This window comes from Petaurus breviceps, unplaced genomic scaffold (genome assembly GCF_028583685.1).
Source record: "Petaurus breviceps papuanus isolate PSGF00001 unplaced genomic scaffold, PetGlider_PUasm1.0 41, whole genome shotgun sequence".
NCBI lineage: Eukaryota > Metazoa > Chordata > Mammalia > Diprotodontia > Petauridae > Petaurus > Petaurus breviceps.
The window spans coordinates 10,238,170-10,258,895 of NW_027186320.1; the positions used below are offsets into that span (position 1 = coordinate 10,238,170).

The window sequence follows — 20,726 nt, forward strand, 5'->3', positions numbered from 1 at the left end:
AAAAGAAAACACAAGGGATTCAATAGAGCTATAGTATTCACATTCCTACATGGGAAGATAATATCTGTAATGCTTTAAAATTTCATCACTAATAACACAGCTAGAAAGAATATTCAGAGATGGGTAGAAGAGAGTGATATAAAACAAAATTTAAGGCATGAGAAAGAGGATTACAATTCGTGCAGAAGAAAGGGAGAGCTAGAGTGGAGGGTAATTTATTTCACATGAAGAGGCATGAAACACTTATTCCAGTGGAAGGGAAGATAGGACCATTGGTGAAGAACATCACCTGAACGTTACACTCAACAGTATTGTTCAAAAAGCTCAAAAAGGGAATTATATACACAGTTAGATGAATGTAAAAATCTATTTTACCCAATAGGGAATCAGGGGTGGAGGAGATCAAGTAAAGATTGGAGTGGGATGGACAGAAGGGATGGCAGATTAGGAGAGGTGGTAGACAGAAGCAAAAACATTGGTGAGGAGAGAAATGATTCAAACAAGAAGAGGGAAGAGAAAAGGAAGAATAGGATGGAGGGAAATACATAGGTAGTAATCATAACTGCAATGTGAATGGGATGGACTCTCCCATAAAATGAATAACAGAGCACATAAAATGTCAGAATCCTAAAATACATTGTTTACAAAAAACATACTTGAAGGGCTGGAGCAGAATTTATTATGTTTCAACTGAAGTAAAAAACAATAGAAGGGGTAGCAATCCTGACTTCATAAAAAGTAAAATAAAAAAATAACATAATTATAAGAGATAAGAAAGGAAACTGCATCTTACTAAAGCTTCCATAGCCAATGAAGCAATATCAATATTAAATATGTATGCACCAAATAGTAGAGCATTCAATAAAACCATATTAGTGGGAGATCTCAAGCGTCCTTTCTCAGATTTTGCTACATCTAATCCCAAAAGAAACAAGAAAGAAACTAAGGAGCAAATAGAATGTTATAAAAGTTAGATAAGTCAGACTTTTGGCATGATTTAGACATAAAGGGTGACACCATAAGGAATTAAAAGTGCAAGGAATAGTATGGGAAGGGAAGAATTCATGTCCAAAAAAGAGATAGAACACATTACAAAATATAAAGTTAGTTTTTATTATATTAAAATAAAAAATCTTTTGTGCAGACAAAACCAATGCATACAAGATTAGAAGGAAATCAGAAAGATGGTGGTGGGGAAATCTTTACAGGAAGTGCCTCTTATAAAAGCCTTATTTCTCAAATATATAGAACAGTACATCAAATTTACATGAATGCAAGCCATTCTCCAGTTGATAAATGGTGAAATGGTATGGTCAGTTTTCAGATAAATAAATCAAAGCTATCTCTAATCATATGTAATAGTAATGTTATTTGATCCCTTTGTATTGGCAAAGCTAACAGGTAATTAGCACTTAGTAATTACTCAAGCCATTAAACCCCTATTGCTGACATAAAAGGAAGGGGTTGGCTGAAACAGGAAGGAGCTAAAACCATGTGTTTATATAAAGTGAAGTCCCTGCTGGGTCAGATAGATCTTGGAGCAAATTCCTTGGAGGCAGAAGCTGCTGCTACCAGGGAGGCTGAATAGAAAAGGCCTCCCAGGCTGGAAAAAAATGATTTTGATTCTAGGAACCAGCTGGAGCTTCTGCTAAGGAGCTGCTGAGTCTGTGGGCCAGCTGGAGCTTCTGGGAGCTGCTGAAGACATCTAAGGGTCAGGTGGAGCTGATGCAGACTGAGGAAGCATGAATGTGATTATCATACTTTGTATGAACCTGTTTGTGGCTTTGTTAAGCCTTAACTTTCTGGGAATAGAGACTGTGAAGGATTTAAGGTGGACTGGATGCTGTGAGCTTCAGGATGGAACAGGAAGAGCTCATACAGCTGGACAAGGATGTGGGAGCTGTCTGCTTTTGAACACAGGTGACAGTTTAGTGAATTCACATAGGATCTGGGACCATGGAAGTGCATCCAGGGAAACTGAGAGACCATCCTGAGATAAGTTGAAATAAGACTTTACTTTGATACTGTGTACTGACTGAGAAATTGTAATTTACTAGTGATATAGGTATGGAGGGCTTGTGTATTTTCTGATGATTGAATAGTGAATGATTACTGAATAGTAATTGATTTTTAACTTCATGTGCCCCATGAATGGAGAACTTTGACTATTGTATTGGCAAGTCTCCTTAAGGATGATTGAATGATTGAGTTACTAAATGATTGAGTAACTAAATGAATCTACTTTGTTCAAAACTTTGTTACCACTATGGTGAAAATTATGTGGTGATTTTAGTGATAAGCTGTTGTGAATGCTGTATTTTGATTTTCTGTGATTAGGTGGAGCTTGTGACATTGTGAATTCTGTACCTTGATTTTCTGTGAATGTTTTGCTCTGATTTCTTATGGAATAAATAGAGTGTTCACTATACTGTGTAATCAGAATCTTGAAAAGCTGTTCACAGCAGCATTCTTCTGGAAAGCTGCTCCTGCTTGGCTTTACATCATATGAACTGCTCTAAATCATTTTTATTAGGAAAAAAAATTAAAACAACTCTAAGGTGCCACTTCAAACCTGTCAGAATAACTAATATGACAGAAAAGGAAAATTATAAATTCTGGAGATGACATTGGAAAATTGGGACACCAATGCATAGTTGGTGGAGTTGTAAAAGGATCATACTCTTCTGGAGAGCAATTTTGAAAAATGTTCAAAAGGCAAACAGTGTAAACCCTTTGATCCAGCATTACCACTATGAAATCTATATCCCAAAGAGATCATAAAAATGGGGAAAATGTCTATATATGTAAAAAGTATTTATCACAACCCTTTTCATGGTGGCAAAATCTTGGAAACTGAAGTGATTCCCATCACTTGGGAAATGGGTGAACAAGCTGTGGTATAGGAGTATAATAGACTAGTGTGGTGCAATAAGAAATGATGAACAGGAAGATATAAGAAAAAACCTGGAAAGACTTGTAAGAACTGAAGCAAAGTGAAATGAGCAGAACCAGGCAAACTTTGTACATCATATCAGCTACATTACATGATGATCAACTATGAATGACTCAGCTTATTTCAGGTATACAATGATCTAAGGCAAGTAAAAGGACTCATAAAGGAAAATGCTGTTCCATGAAAAGCCAGTTCTGAGGTTTCCCAGTGATAGGGCTGTCATCAGAACTTTGCTGATAGCCTGAGATCCAGGGCTCTTCCCTTTTCTGGGATTTTAGCCACAAGATGTTAGCTCATCTACAAGAGTATTAACACATTTTACATACTCTTCATATTGTATGGATATATCAAGGACATGATTACTGTCAAGGCCTACCTGACATCACTGTCTGGCATCTTGAAACTAAACAAAGCAGTAATGGAAAGCCTAGTGACCTATAATTACCTTCTTTGTCTTTCTACTCTATAAAAATCTTGCTCATGGTTGTCAATAAATAGATTGCTTTGACAGTCTTGCCTGGCCCCCGTTATTCCGCACTTCTCCATTTTAGTGCATCACTAGTAGCTGGCCTCATAAGAGGGTAAAATAAAAATTGAAAGAATCCAATGATTACCTCCTAAAAAGAGATCACAAAATGAAAATTCTAATTCAAGAGCTCCCAGATGAAGAAGAAAATATTGCAACAGCCAGACAGAAACAATTTGAGTATCATGGAGTCATTGTCAATATGACACAAGATTTAGGATCTTGTACATTAAAGAGTCAGAAGGTTTGAAATATGATATTCCAGAGGGCAAAGGAGCTAGCATTGCAACCAAAAATAACCTACCCAGCAAAACTGAATATAATCTTTCTGGGGAGAAAATAGATATTCAATAAAATAGAGGACTTTCAGGCACTCTTGATGAAAGGAACAGAGATGAATAGAAATTGTAACTTTCAAATACATGACCCAAGAAAAGTATACAAAGTTAAAATGGGAAAGAAAATCATAAGGGACTCAAGGTTAAACTGCATTCTTACATGTGAAGATGATTCTTCGTAAATCATAGGAACTTTTTCATTATTAGGGCAGACCTGCATAAAGGATGAGTTGTACAAGTCTGTGAAGTAAAAATGGAAGAAAAAGTCAGACGTTCAACTCCACTTAGAATAAAGTAGAAAAGTGAATTTTCTGGCCAGCACTCGTGAAGGGGAGAGGGAGGCATGAGCTGAGCAGTGGAGTCAGCACGGAGAGCAGTGAGCTGCTGAAGGTAGAAGAGGTTGATGATAAAGATGACAAGGACAAGGCAGTGGGAGCAGGCATGCCAACAGGAGCGGTGGCTCCTGGACCCACTTAGTGGGAGCAGTGAATGATGGAGGAAAAATTGCCTGCGGGGGTGGCAGTGGGGATAAAGCAGTCAGTTTGTTTTACTGGGCTGTGGGGACAGTCTGTTCCGGCCCTCGCACTCCCTCCGCCGCTTTGCCTGCATCTCCTCCTCCTCCTCCTCCTCTTCCTCCCTTCCCTTTCCTTTCCTGCAGTGGTCAAAGATGGCAGACCCTCCCAGAACAGCATCTGACTTCTTGGGGCTCACCCCACCCCCTACCCCGTGTCCTCCTTTTTCTTCCATGGCGGCTGGCGGTGTGAGTTGCGGGACTTGGAATATGGTCGGAGAAATGGAAACCAAGGAGAAGACCAAGCCTACCCAGATTACTTGATACAGCTGATGAATGACAAGAAGTTCATGAGTTCAACATCTGTGGTATATTCAACCACCTCCATTGGCTGGTGGACGAAAAAAAAATTAGCAGAATATGAAAACACATTCATAATGAGATGGCAAATGGGAGTACAGAGATAAAGAGTGCAGAGCTCCCCAACGCTGTGGGACCTATTTTTCAGTTACTAGAGAACTTACGTGGTTGTTAAAGAATATTCAATTTTAAGTTTGTTGGAAGAATCTTTGGGTCCAGAGGACTAGCAGCCAAACAACTTGAAGCAGCAACAGGATGCAAAATAATGATCCGAGGAGAAGGCTCAGTAAGAAATAAAAAGAAGGCAGAAAGAGAAGACAGTCTTAAAAAGAAGCAGCTGATGTAACTTGCAATTCTAAATGGCCCCTACAGAGATGTTAACATAAAATCACCCCTTGCCATTTCTCTTGCAGCAACAGCCCAGGCTCCGAGGATTATTATGAGGGCCTGCAAATGTTGCCCCACCAGCTGTCCTGAGTACTCCTACCTCAGCTGCCCTACAATAATTCCTTTGATCAGAAAAAACTGACTGCTGTCATGCCAAAAGGAACTCCTCATCCAACTGCTGCAATAGTTCAGGACCTAAGACTGGTTTAATTTACACATGCTATGAATACCCTTACACACTGGCACCAGTTATGTCAATCCTTGAGTATTCTATCGACCATTGAAACGAGTGGTGTATAAGGTATGGTGGCTACTAAAGTTTGGAGGCACCAAGGATTGTGACTGCAGACAGAGCCACCACTGAAAAATAACCAGTGACCTTCTGACCTCTGAATTCTTAACCCAATGATTCCCTGACCATGCCTGCCAACTGATCTGTTAACTGGTAATCTCCTTTTCTTTTCTGCCATAAGTCAAATCGCTCTCTCTCTCTCTCTCTCTCTCTCTCTCTCTCTCTCTCTCTCTCTCTGAATGTACTGTACAATGATGCATCATGCATGAACTTTTGATCAGGGATGTCATTGATGAAATGATTTCAAAAAGTATTTAAAATTTGACACGTTGTTCAGTCACTACAGTGCCCTCAAAGGGCAGAAGTTGTGGTCTTTTTTTTTTCATATTGCCTGTTAATTTGGCATAGTAAAAGAAAGTGTGTCATGAACAAAAGAATTAACAAAGAATTTTGAAAATTAATGCAAAGAACAAAACTGCAACACTATTTTTTAAAAAGAAAAAAAAATCTGAGTTAAAATTACCAAGCCTGTATTTTACAGCTCCTTAAAAGGCATAGTACATAGAGAACAAAGTACATGCATGATGTGTCACATCATTGGACAAGCTGTTCAAATTTTTTTTAAACCTCCCTGTATAGAAAAATCATTAAATATGTAAAAGCCATGCTTGACTATTTGCTGTATACATGTAAAGAAAGTGTAGAGAAAACATAATGCATCGAAACAAATGAACAAAAAAGTAAATACTTTTATTATACAATGGTGCTGGTGCAGAAATTATATACATATGTATATATATGTACACATATATGTAATATGTATATATATGGAAATGTAGCATTTTATACTTTTAAATGTTATTAAAAAGTTCATTTTATTTTCTTTTGAGATAGCTTATTTTATTTAGTTTATTCATTTTTAGTTTTCAACATTCACTTCCATAAGTTTTAAATTTTCTTCTGCTCCCTTCCTGCCTCTATCCCCAAGATATCCCCCAAGATATAGGCTCTACATATACCTATTAATATCCCTATTAAACATATTTTCACGTTAGTCACATTGTATAGAAGAATTATAATGAATGGGATAAACCAAAAGAAAGAAAGAAAAAAACAAAATAAACAAAAGAAAATTATCTGCTCTGCTCCTCATTCACATTCCATAGTTCTTTCTCTGGATGTGGATGGCGGTTTCTATTATGAGTCCTTTGGAATTGTTTTAGGTTCATGCATTGCTGAGAAGAGCTAAGTCTATCAAAATCATTCATTGGACACTGTCTCTGTTACTATGTACAGAGTTTTGCTTCTGCTCATTTCACTCAGCATCAGTTCATATGAGTCTTTCCAGGTTTTTCTGAAGTCTTCCTGTTCATCATTTCTAATAGCCTAATAGTATTCTATTATATTCATATTCCACAACTTATTTAACCATTCCCCAATTGAAGGTCATCCCCTCAATTTCCAGTGTTAGCCTCCACAAAAAAAAAAAAAAAACTGCTATAAGTATTTTTTCAGCATGTGGGTCCTTTTCCTAATTTTATGATCTCTTTGGATTACAGTCCTAGAAGTGGTATTGCTGGATCAAAGGATATGCACATTTTTATAGCCCTTTGGGCATAGTTTCATATTGCTCTGCAGAATGTTTGATCAGCTTACAATTCTAGCAAAAATGAATTAGTGTTCCAACTTTCCCACATCTCCAAAAATTATCATTTTGCAGTTTTATGTTAGTCAATCTGATAGGTAGGCTGTGGTATCTCAGAGTTGTTTTGATTTACATATCAATAGTGATTTAGAGCATTTTTTCATATGACTTTAAATACCTTGAATTTCTACCTCTGGAAATTACCTGTGCATATAATTTGACCACTTATCAAAGGGGAATGAATTGTATTCTTGTAAATTTGACTTAATTCTCTCCATTTTTTTTAAAAAATTAGACCTTTATCAGAGATACTAGTTGGGAAATTCTTTCCCAGTTGTCTGCTTCCCTCCTAAGCTTACTTACATTGGCTTTGTGTAATTTTTGTTTTAATTTAATGTGATCAAAATTATCCATTTTGCATTTCATAGTGTTCTCCATCTCTTGCTTGGTCATATATTCTCCACAAATCTGACAGATAAACTATTCTTTGCTCCCCTAATTTGCTTAAAGTATCAGCCTTTATATCTAAATAGTGCATCCATTTGGACTTTATTTTGGTATATGTTTTCAGACAATGGCTTATGCCCAGTTTCTGCCATACTATTTTCTCATTTTCCCATAAGCTTTGTCAAATAGTGTGTTTTTATCCCAGAAGCTAGAGTCTTTGAGTTTATTAAACAATAGATCGATATAATCATTGACTGCTGTGTCTTTTGTACTTAACCTATTCCACTGATGTACTACTCTATTTCTTAGCCAGTACCAAGTACTTTTGATGATTGCTACTCTATAGTACAATTTAAGATCTGGTATAGCTAGGCCACCTTTTCTAGCATTTCTTCTCATTCATACCTTTCTTATTCTGTACATTTTATTATTCCAGATGAATTTTGATATTTTTTTTCTATCTCTATAAAAGACATTTTTAGAAGTTTGATTGGAGTGGCACTGAATAAGTAAATTAATTTTGGTAGACTTGTCATTTTCATTGTATTAGCTCAGCCTGCCCATGAGCAACTATTGTTTTTGTTTCAATTATTTAGATCTGATTTTATTTGTGTGAAAAGTGTTTCATAATTGTGTTCATATAGTTCCTTGGTTTGTTTTGGCAGGTAGACTCCCAAATATTTTATAATATCTACAATGACTTTAAATGGAATTTCTTTTTCTATCTCTTGCTGTTGAGCTTTGTTAGTAACATATAGAAATGCTGATGATTTTTGTCTGTTTGTTTTATATCCTGCAATCTTGCTAAAAATGTTTATTCTTTCAAGTAGTTTTTTACTTGATTTTCTAGGATTCTCTAAGTATACCATCATATCATAAGCAAAGAGCAATAACTTAGTTTCTTCTTTGCCTATTCTAATTCCTTCAATTTCTTTTTCTTCTCTTATTGCTAAAACTGATGTTTTGAATATATTGAATAACAGTTGTGTTAATGGACATTCTTGTTTCACCCCCCCCAAATTATTGAAAAGCATGTAGGTTATCCCCATTACATATAATGCTTACTGATGGTTTTAGGTAGAAGCTATTTATTATTTTAAGGAAGGCTCCATTTATTCCAATGCTCTCTTCTGTTTTTAATAGGAATGGCTTAGTATTTTGTTGAAAGTTTTTTCAGTATCTACTGAGATAATAATATCATTTCTGCTAGTTTTGTTGTTGACATAATCATGCTGATAGTTCTCCTAATATTGAACCAGGCCTGCATTCCTGGTGTAAATATTAGCTGATTAAAGTATACTATTCTTATGATAAGTTGCTGGATTCTTTTTTGCTGATATTTTATTTAAAGTTGTTGCATCTATATTCTTTAGAGAAATTGGTGTATAATGTTATTTCTCTGTTTTGACTATTCCTGGTTTAGGTATCAGTATGATATTTGTATCATAAAAATAATTTGGTAGAACTCCTTCACCAATTTTTGCCCCAAATAGTCTATATAGTATTGGAATTTGTTGTTCTTTAAATATTTGATAGAATTTGCTTGTAAATCCATATGGCCCTTGAGATTTTTTCCTATGAATTTTGTTGATGGCTTGTTCTTTTTTTTCCCCGAAGTTAGGGTTATTTAAGTATACAACTTCCTCTTCTGTTAATCTGAGCAATTCATATTTCTTGTAAGTATTTGTGCATTTTTCCACTATGATTGTCCTATTTATGGGTATACAATTAAGTAAAACAATTCCTAACTTTTGTTTTAATTCCCTTGTTATTGGTGGTGATTTTATCCTCTTCATTTTGATACTGGTAAGTTGGTTTTCTTTTTTTTAAATAAATTAACCAAAGGCTTCTCAGTTTTATTGTTTTTTTCATAAAACCAACTTATAATTTTATTTATTAATTCAATAGTTTTCTTAATTTCAATTTTTTTAAAATCTCTTCTTTGATTTTCATCATTTCTAATTTGGCATTTAATTGAGGATTTTTCATTTGTTCTTTTTCTAGCTTTTTCAGTTAAATGATCAGTTCATTAATCTCTTCATAATGAATTCAGAACTATAAAACATCTCCTAAGAATTGCTTTTGCTGCATCCCATAATTTTTGTATTTTATCTAATTCTTTTGGATGAAGTTCTTTTGGATGAAGTTATTGATTGTTTCTATGATTTGTTGTTTGACCCACTCATTCATTAGGATTAGATTATTGAGTTTCCAATTAATTTTTAGTTTATCTTTCCATAGCTCTTTATTACATACAATTTTTATTGCATCATGATCTGAAAAGGATGCATTTAATATTTCTTTCTGTACTGGATTGTGAGGTTTTTATACCCTGGTACATCGGCAAATTTTGGGGGGATATGTGCCATGTACCACTGACTGAAGTAAAAAAAAAAAATGTTACTTTTTATCCCCTTTCAATTTTCTCCAGAGTCTGCAGTATACATTTTGTTTTTGTAATGCTAATGGGAGTTGAAGATCTTCTTTGCCCATTAAGAGGTCTCCTATTGAGCCCAACAAGATAAGCTTGATTAGAGGAGTCTTCTTTTTCAGGAAGGCCCACATCGTTTATTACTTTGTAATTGGGCAGAGTCACAAGGGTTGTGATGTCCTCTGGCTCTGAAGAAGGGTGTATATACTCTGAGGTGAGCTTTTGCTTTGGGGCTCACTCATTGAAAGATGTTCTTCTGATTTGGCCAGATTAGACTCTGGGTAGTTTTTAAGGAGGCCCTCAGTTTTGAAAACCCAAATGTTGGTTCTTTCCTCTCTAGTAACAGCATATATAGCTTTGGTCAGACAGCTCAAAGCCCTGTCTGTTTAATTTTGTTATTTTCTCTGTATTTTTTTCTGTTTTTAATTTGTATTTTCTCCAAATTTCAGGGTGCTGACTTTTTCCCCTGAAATTTATATATATATATATGTGTGTGTGTGTGTGTGTGTAATTAAAGCAAAATTGTTGTTCACTTTAAAGTTGGTTTTCTTTAGAAAAGCAGATAAAAGGACCTGTGCTAGCAGTCATCCAAGGGTGCTTGTTGTTATTCTTTTCTAAAATTCTATTCACCTCCTTAAATTCTTTCTTGTTTATTTTGAGGTTAGATTTGTCAAGTTTGTAGAGGGGGAGGTTGAGTTCCCCCACTAGTATAATTTTGTTTTCTATTTCATCCTGTAACTCCCTTACTTCTCCTCTAAGAATTTGGATGCTATGCCACTTGGTGCCTATACGTTTGGTAATATTACTTCACTGTCTATGGTGCCATTTAGCAGGATAAAATTTCCTCCCTCATATCTTTTAATTGGATCTTTTTTGTTGTTGTTTTTGCTTCATCAGAGATTAGGATTGCTACCCCTGTTTTTTTGTTTTTGTTTTGTAGCCTTTTATCTTTATCCTGTGTGTCTCCACCTGTTTCAAATGTTAATTTTTAAGTCATTCTGCTATCTGCTTCCATTTCATGGAAGAGTTCATACCATTCACATTCAGAGTTATGATTACTGTGTCTGTCTTTCTCTCCATCCTATTTCTCTCCCGGTTTATGTTTTTATTTCTCCCTTCTCCCTTACACTCCTCAAAAGAGTTTTGCTTTTGACCACCATCTCCCTCAATTTCCCTTCTCTCCCATTTCATCCCCCTTTCCCCTCCTATTACCTGCAGGACAAGTTAAATTTCTATATTTAAGTTAGGATAATATTCTCTCCTTAAACACAATCCAATGAGATTAAAGTTTAAGCAATGTGCATTTCCCTCCTTTCTTTCCTTCTGCTATAATATGTTTTTATGCCCTTCATGTTATGTAATTTATCCTTTTCTGCCTCCTCCTTTCCTCTTCTCCCAATATAATCCATTTGCACCCCCTAATTAGGTTCTTTATCATCATATCAGTTAATTTATACCCATACCCTATTTTTATGTATATCCTTTTTAAATATTGTAATAAAGATACAATTCTCAAAGTTTATAAGCATCATCTTCCCATGTAGCAATGTAAAAAAATTTTCTTTCTCTGTTTACCTTTTTATGACTTTTTTGAGTCTTCTATTTCAAGATCAAATTTTCCAGTGAGCTATGGCCTTTTCATAAGGAAGGTCTGGAAGTCCCTTATTTCATTGAATAGCCATCTCCTAAACCTGAAAGATTTTGCTCAGTTTTGCAGGGAAATTGACCCTTGGAGGTAATCAAAGTGCCATCTTGGTTGTAATCAAAGTATATTCCAAGTCTTCTGATCTTTTAATGTAGAAGCGGCAAGGTCCTGTATGATCCTGACTGTAGTTTCAAAATATTTGAATTATTTCTTTCAGCCTTCTTACACTATTTTCTCCTTGACCTGATAATTCTAGAATTTAATTACCATATTCCTTGGTTTTTTTTGTTTTGTTTTGTTTTTTAATTTGCGATCCCTTTCAGGAGGTGATTGGTGAATGCTTTCAAAGACTATTTTACTTTCTTTTTCTAGGACCTTGGTGATTTTTGTTGATGATTTTTTTTCCTTTTTTAAGTTGATTTCTTATTTGCTTTTAGTTTACAACATTCAGCTCCACAATCTGTTTAGTTTCAAATTTTCTCCCCCTCACTCTCCTCCAACCACCATGGTATCATGCAATCAGATAGAGGATCTAAAAATACCTTCATATTAAGTATTAGTCATGTTGTAAAGAAGGATCATAACCAATGGAATGGATATTGGGAATGAGGAAATATATATATAAAACAAGAAAAATGAAGAGAGCAAGTGGTTTGCTTCAATTTGCATTCAGATTCCATAGTTCTTTCTCTGGATGTGGATATCTCTTTACATTGTGAGTCCTTTGGTGTTATCGTATAACCTTGCATTACTGAAAGTAGACCAGTCTATCAAATTTATTCATCACACTTAGGTTGTGTCTGTAATTGTGTATAGATTTCTCCTGATTCTGCTCTTGTCACTCAACATCAGTTTATTTAAGTCTCTCCAGGTTATTATGAAGTCTGTCTGCTCCTCATTTCTTATAGCACAAAAGCATTCCATTACATTCATATACCACAACTTGTTCAGCCACTCCCCAGTTGATGGGTTTCCCCTTGATTTCCAATTCTTTGCCACCACATGAAGGGATATCACACACACACACACACACACACACACACATATACACATGCACACACATATTTGTATATAAGGGACTACTTCCCACTTCTATGATCTCTTTGGGATAGAAGTGGTATTGCTAGGATAAAGGGTGTGCATTTACTCATAGCCTATGGGCATAGTTCCAGATTGCTTTCCAGAATGGTTGGTTCAGCACACAACTCCACCAACAATGCATCAATGTTCCAATTTTTCCACATCCTCTCCAGCATTTATAATTTTCCTGTTTTGTCATCTTAACCAATCTGACTGGTGAGATGTGGTATCTCAGAATTATTTGTATGTGCATTTCTCTAAACAATAGTAATTTAGAGCATTTTTTTCATATGCTCATAGATATCTTTAATTTCATCCTCTGAAAACTGTCTTTGACCATTTATCAATTGGGGAATAATTTGTATTCTTATAGATTTGACTCAATTCTCTATATATTTTAGAAATAAGGACTTTATCAGAGATACTGATTGTAAAATTTTTTTCCCAATTTTCCGCTTCCCTCTTAAACATGGTTACATTGGCTTTATTTGTAGAGAATCTTTTTTATATGATGTAATCAAAATTATCCATTTTGCATTTTATGATGCTCTCTAACTTTTGTTTGGTCATAAAATCTTCCCTTCTCCATAAATCAGACAGGTAAACTATTCCTTGCTCTCCCAGATTGCTTAAAGCAGCAGCCTTTATACCTAGATCATTCACACATTTCAACTCGATTTTGGTATAGTTTGTTAGATATTGGTCTATGTCCAGTTTTACCAGCAGTTTTTGTCAAATACTGAGTTCTTATCCACAAAACTGGGGTCTTTGGGTTTTTCAAACATTAGGTTACTATAGGCATTGACTGCTGAGTCTTGTGTATACAATAGATCCTGTTGATCTACTTTATTTCTCAGCCAGTACCAAGCAGTTTTGAGGACTGCTGCTTTATAATGCAGATTAAAAGCTGGTATGGCTAGGCCACATTCCCTAGCATTTCTTTTCATTAATTTCCTTGATATTCTGGACCTTTTTATTCTTCCAAATGAATATTGTTACTATTTTTTTCTAGCTCTATAAGTAATTTTTTGGTAGAATTATCGGTATGGCACTAAATATGTAATTTAATTTGGGTAACATTGTCATTTTTTATTATATTAGCTCGACCCAGCCACATGAAAATGATGTTTTTTCTAGTTAGATAGATCTGACTTAATTTGTGTGAAAAATGTTTTGTAGTTGTGTTCATATAGGTTGTGGGTTAGTTTTGCCAGGTAAATTCCCTAATATTTTATAATGTCTACAGTAACTTTATATGGACTTTCTCTTTATATCTCTATTGTTGATTTTCTTTAGAAATATATTTAAATGGCAAGGATTATGTGGGTTTATTTTACATCCTGCAACTTTGCCAAAGTTATTTATTATATCAAGTATTTTTTTTACTGAATTCTCCAGGATTCTCTAAGTATATCAATTTTTCATCTTCAAGATTAATAGCTTAGTCTTTTCTTTGCCTAATTTGATTCCTTCATTTTCTTTTTCTTCTCTTGTTGCTACTCCTCACATTTCTAACACCAAATTCAATAAGAGTGGTGTTAGTTGACATCCTTGATTTACCCTTGATCTTATTGGAAATGCTTCTAGGTTATCCCCATTACATATAATACTTGCTAATGGTTTTAGATAGATGCTATTTATTATTATAAGAAAGACTCCATTTATTCCTATACTTTCTCTTGTTTTAATAGGAATAGCTTTTGTATTTAATCAAAAGTCTTTTCTGCATCTTTTGAGATAAATAATAATATGGTTTCTGCTAGATTTGTTGTTAATATGATCAAATATATTGTGAGTTTTCCTAATATTGAAACATCCTTGCATTCCTAGAATGAATCCTACTTGATCAAAGTGTATTATTCTCATGATAAGTTGCTGTATTCTTTTTGCTAATATTTTATTTAAAATTTTTGCACCTATATTCAAGAGGGAAATTGCTCTATAATTTTCTTTCTCTGTTTTATCTCTTCTTGATTTAGGCATCAGTACCATATATGTGTCATAAAACAAATTTGGTAGGACTCCTTCTTCCTCCATTTTAACAAACAGTTTGTAAAGTATTGGAATCAATTGTTCTTTAAATGTTTGATAGAATTCTTAGGTAAATCCATTTGGCCCTGGAGATTTTTTTTTCCTAGGGAGTTCATTGATGGTTTGTTCAATTTCATTTTCTGAGATGGAGATATTTAAGAAATTTGCTTCCTCTTCAGTTAATCTGGTGAAATTATATTTTTGTAAATATTCATCCATTTCACCAAGATTGTCAGATTTATGGGCATACAAGTGGGCAAAATAATTCATAATTTTTATTTTAATTTCCACTTTTTTGCAGGTAGATTCACCCTTTTCATTTTTGATACTCATAATTTGCTTTTCTTTGTCCTTTCTCTTGTTATCATATTAGCTAAAGGTCTTTCAATTTCATTGATTTTTTTCATGAAACCAGCTCTTAGTTGTTTTTTTATTAATTCAATAGTTTTCTTACTTTCAATTTCATTAATATCACCTTAGTTTTCATTTTTTCTAATATAGCACTTAATTGGGGGTTTTCATTTTGTCCTTATTCTAAGTTTTCAGTTGCGTGCACAATTTATTGACCTCCATTCTTTATTTTATTCATGTATGCATTCAGCTATATAAAACTTCTCTGAGGAACAGCTTTTGCTGCATCCCACAAGTTTTGGTATTTTGTCTCATTATTTTCATTCTCTTGAATGAAGTTGCTGATTGTTTCTATAATTTCTTGTTTGACCCACTCATATTTTAGGATTAAATTATTTAGTTTCCAATTAGTTTTTAGTCTATCTTTCCATGGCCTTTTGTTGCATATCATTTTTATTTCATCATGATATGAGAATGATGCATTCTATATTTCTGCCTTTCTGCACTGAAATTTGAAGATTTTATGTCCTAGTTCATGGTCAGTTTTTGTGTGTGTGCCATTTACTGCTGAGAAAAAGGTATATTACTTTTTATCCCCATTTTGTTTTCTCCAGAGGTCTATCATATCTAGTCTCTCTAAAATTCTATTCGCCTCCTTAATATCTTTCTTTTTTATTTTGAATTTAGATTTACCAAATTCAGAGAGTAGGAGATTGAGGTCCCCTATTAGTATAGTTTTGCTATCTATTTCTTCCTCTAATTCCCTTAACTTCTTGTCTAGGAATCTGGATGCTATACCACTTTGTGCATATATGTTAAGTAACAACAGTGCTTCATTATTGATGGTAATTTTTGACAGGATATAGTTTCTTTCCTTATCTCTTTTAATTATATCTATTTTTGCTTTTGCTTTATCTGAGATAATAATTGCTACCTTTTTTTTTACTTTAGCTGAAGCATTATATATTCTATTCCAGCCATTTACATTTTCCCTGTACGTATCCCCTTGTTTCTAATGTGTTTCTTGTAGACTGCTTATTGTAAGATTATGGTTTTTAATCCATTCTGCTATCCACCTCCATTTTATGGGAGAGTTCATGCCATTCACATTCACAGTTATGATTATTATCTGTGTCTTTCCCTTCATCCATTCACTTCCCTGTTTGTGTTTTTATTTCTTCCTTCTCCATTCCCCTCCTTAAGTGTTTCACTTTTGACCACCCCCTCCCTCAGCATTTGATCCCTATGCACCTCCCTCCTTTTACCTACCCTTCCCCCTTACTACTATTTGCCTCCCTTCTAACCACCCCACCTTTTATCCCTTACCCCTCCAACTTCCTGGGGAGCACAATACAATTTTTACACTTATCAAAGTATTTTATTCCCTCCTTGACCCCAAACCAATGAGAGCAACTTTTATACAGTGTTCTTCTCCCTCCCTTCTTCCCCTATACTATAATGAGTTTTTATCTTTTCACATTAAAATCTTAAACTTCACTGGTTATGTTGATCCCTCATTGAACCAGAACCAATTTTAATAAAGTTTATATGGTGTTCATCTCCCTCCCTTCTTTCCCTCTACAATAGTACATTTTGATGCTTCTTCATGGGGCATAATTTACCCTTTTCTGCCTCCTCCTTTCCTCTTCACCCATTACAGTCCCTTTGTACACCTTAATACGTTTTTTTCTCATCAAATTAGTTCATTTAGACCCACTCCTTCTATCTGTGTACATCCCTTTTAAATGTCGTGATAATTATATAAACTTCAATATTGACAGGTATTAGCTTCCATATAGGGATGTAAACAGTTTGCCCTTGCTAAATCAGATCTTATGTGAATGTGTGCATCAGTGTGTGTGTGAGTGCATATGTTTTTGTGTGTGTGTTTGTGTGTGTGTTTTCCTTTACCTTTTTATGTCTTTCTTGAGTCTTGTAATTGGAGGTCAAATTTTCCATTGAGCTCTGTTTTTTTTCTATTTTTTTCTCCCCATTTTTCACCTTCCCACCAACCCCAAAATAGCAGTCCCACAGAATATCTGCTTCTCCAATCTGGCTCTCCCATATCTTCTCTCATACCCCCTTTGACTTTTCCAGCAGGGCATAGTGGATCTCTATGCCCCAGTGCCTGTATAACTTATTTCCCAATTACATGTAAAATAGTATTATTAATAGTATATAAATGTATATATATACATAAATATATATAAATGTATATAAATATACATATATATTTAACCATTTGATTTTAAAACTTTGAATTGCAGATTCATTCCCTTCCTCCCTTGTCACCCTCACCCACTGTAACAATAAGCAGTTCAGTATAGGTTGTAAATGTGTAGCTTATGCAAAACATTAACATAGTTCATATGTTGTAAAAGACTGACTATATTTCCCTCCCTCCTATCCCACCTTCCACTGGTTCTATTCTCTACTTTCATCCCATTCCTTTTCAAAAGTGGGTGCTTCCAACTTCCCTCCACCCCAGCTTTCCCTCCATTCCATCATATCACCTCTCATCCCCTTCCCCCTTATTCTCCTGTAGAGTGAGATACCCTATTTAGTGTGTATTTCATTCCCTCCCAGAGCCAAATTCAATGAGAATAAGGTTAACACATTCCCTTTTGTCTTCCTATTCTTCTCCTCCTTTGTAACCATTTTCCCTTGCCTCTTCTATATGAGATAGTTTACCCCCATTCTGTCTCTCCCCATCTTATCTCATTATAGTCCTCTCTCACCTCTTAATTTCACCTTTTAAATATCATCCCTTCCAATTAATTTGGTCCTGTTCCCTAAATCTATGTCTACTTGTAAACATATATACACACATTCATACATGTCTTCATAAACCAGAATACCCTCCGATATATATATTCAACTATTTCATACTGAGAAAAGTTTCATCAGTTACAATTATGGTTTTCCCATGTAGGAATGTTAATATTTCCACTTTGATAAGTTCCTTATGGTTCCTCTTCCTTGTTTACCTTCTCATGATTCTCTTTTTAAAAAAAATTTGTGATTTTATTTTATCTCTTTTTAATTTTTTTTAATTTTTCAAATGTTTTATTAATTTCTGATTTTCATCATTCATTTCCACCAGATTTTGAGTTACAAATTTTCTCCCCATTTTTCCCCTACCCACCACCCCAAAATAGTAGTCCCACAGGATATCCCCTCCTCCAATCTGCTCTCTCTTTCATCAGTTACAATTATGGTTTTTCCATGCAGGATAGTTAATATTTCCACTTTGATAAGTTCCTTATGGTTCCTCTTCCCTGTTTACCTTCTCATGATTCTCTTTTTTTAAATTTTTTTGTGCTTTTATTTTATCTCTTTTAAAATTTTGTTAAATTTTTCAAAGGTTTTATTAATTTCTGATTTACATCATTCAATGTCTATTTTGCCCCCTGCTTCTAAAACATCAGGGCAGTTCTCCTTGAGAATTTCTTGGAGGATGATTTCTAGTTTCTTTCTTTGATCATGGCTTTCAGGTAGTCCAATAATTTTTAAATTATCTGTCCTGCATCTATTTTCCAGGTCAGTAGTTTATCCAATGAGATATTTCACATTGCCTTTTATTCTTTCATTTGTTTAGATCTGTTTAATAGCATCTTGATTTTTCCTAGTCATTAGCTTCCATTTGCTCCAATGTGATTCTGAAGGAATGATTCTCCTCATTGAGCTTTCGATATTCTTTTTCTGTCTGGCAAATTTGCCTTTTTAAGGTATTCTTCTACTCATTGCTTTTTTGAGCCTGTTTTGGCATTTGAGTTAGTTTGTTTTTTAAGGTGTTATTTTCCTCAGTCATGCTGTTGACTCTCATTTCATAATTTTCTTGCTTCATTCTCATTTCTCTTCCCAATTTTTCCTCCACTTCTCTTATTTGCTTCTTAAGGTCCTCTATGACTTGTAACCAGCTCATGTTTTCCTTTGATGTTTTTGGTGTAGGAGTTCTGACTTCACTGTCTTCCTTCTGTTCCATGCTTTGATCCTTTTTGTCTCCAAAATAGGAGCCCAATGTTGGGTTTTCTCTTTGCTTTGTTTCCTTTTCCTGGGCATGTTGCCACTAAATTACTTAACTTTTGGGCTTTTTCCACAGTAGGACTCTGCTATGAGACAGGGGAGCTTCCATCCTAAATTCTGGGGTTTTCTCAGCTGCTAGTTCTATTAGTTGGGAGCCCTTGCTGAAGCCTCCACATGCTCTGGCAAGATGGACACACACCCCAGGACCTCCACCCTAGACCATAATTCAGATCTAAGCAGGTTAAAGCAACAGCGAGCACCCCTCAGACTGGTCACTTGTTCCCCCTACACTCTGGAGTCCAGAGCTAAAGCTGCCACATGGAATCGGCTGCTGCATTGCAGGCCTCAGCATCTTCTAGGCCTGGGGGCAAAAACCGATGTACTCCCAACTACTGGTCCCATAGTCCACACTGTACTTACCTCTCATTTTGTCCTTTGCATATATGTGTTGATAAATCTAGAAATGACCACAGCTGTAACTGATCTGGCATCCCTCCAGCCAGCCGTTCATCAGGCCCGCCCTGGGGCTAAAACCTTGCACTGCGGTTAGCTTTTCTGTGTCATTTTGTGGGTTCTATAGCCCCAAAGTTTATTTAGAGTTCCCTTTTACATGAATTTGGGAAGGTGAAGCCAGAAGCCCCGGGGAGGACCTGCTTCTATCAAGTCTTAACATACTTCAAAGTTCAGTTCAGGAGCTAAATACTTCCCAAAGACCACCTTGACCCTTGTCTTTCCCATATACTTGTTTATCTGTAGGGCCAATTTTACTTATTTTTCTTTATTTTCCAAAATTTTATTTTAGACTCAAAAGCCAGAACACAAGTACAGAATAGAAAAAAGAAACAAAAACATATCATAAAGTTAAATATTACAACATAAACACAAAGTTAGAATGGAAAAAATTTAGTGTGCATAGTAGAACATTAGAGGATTCAAAATATGTAACAATAAAATTTCATTTAAAGAAACCTTATCTGATAAATAATTTTCATTGTCTGGAGAATTGTCCATTTTTTCCTAACATATTTGTGAGTTTTCTTTTGTTTTCTACTATGCACTTTTTCACTTTGTTCTTTTTTCACTCAACTGAACCCCCCAATGGCCACAATAAAGTTTAGATACTCTGTATATTGATAACTATATACATACCTCCACCTGCAGGCTTCAATAAAGTCAAGATAGGTTTCTCTATAGTTATAGATATATACATACATATATACATGCATAAATAGATAGATGCTTTCCAAACATATTCTACTCCTGATCTTTGTTTTTATGTATGGGCATATCTCTTGTTGCCTATCCTTCCAGGCTCCTCTGCTTTATTTCTACCCTCTACCTTGCCCTCCCGTGACTTGCCTACCCAAATCCAAAGATCTCTCCCCTATCCTCCCATCCCCATAAAACGAAACAGTCCCCTATATTCCAATTTTACCTATTCCCTCAACCTCACCTCTAAAGATTCATGTGAGTGTGGGCAATATATTTTCATGTATACATAGATAGATGGCACAGGATGAGTTGAATATGAAGGGATGATACCTAAAAAAATAAACTTAAGAAGAGAGGGAGGAATTGATTGTGAGAAGGAGAAAGGGAGAGATATATTGGGGTAAATTTTCTCATAAAACAGAGGCAAGAGAAAACTGTTACAATGGAGGGGAAGAGCAAGAAGGTGAAAGGGAATGGGACAACCATATTCT

The 20,726-nt window shown here is 35.0% G+C and overlaps 1 pseudogene; it reads left to right on the forward strand.

Moving 5' to 3' along the window:
• The first annotated feature begins 4,589 nt into the window (after positions 1-4,589).
• The window catches only part of LOC138171069 (KH domain-containing RNA-binding protein QKI pseudogene), a 51,529-nt pseudogene continuing 35,392 nt past the window's right edge, over positions 4,590-20,726 (forward strand).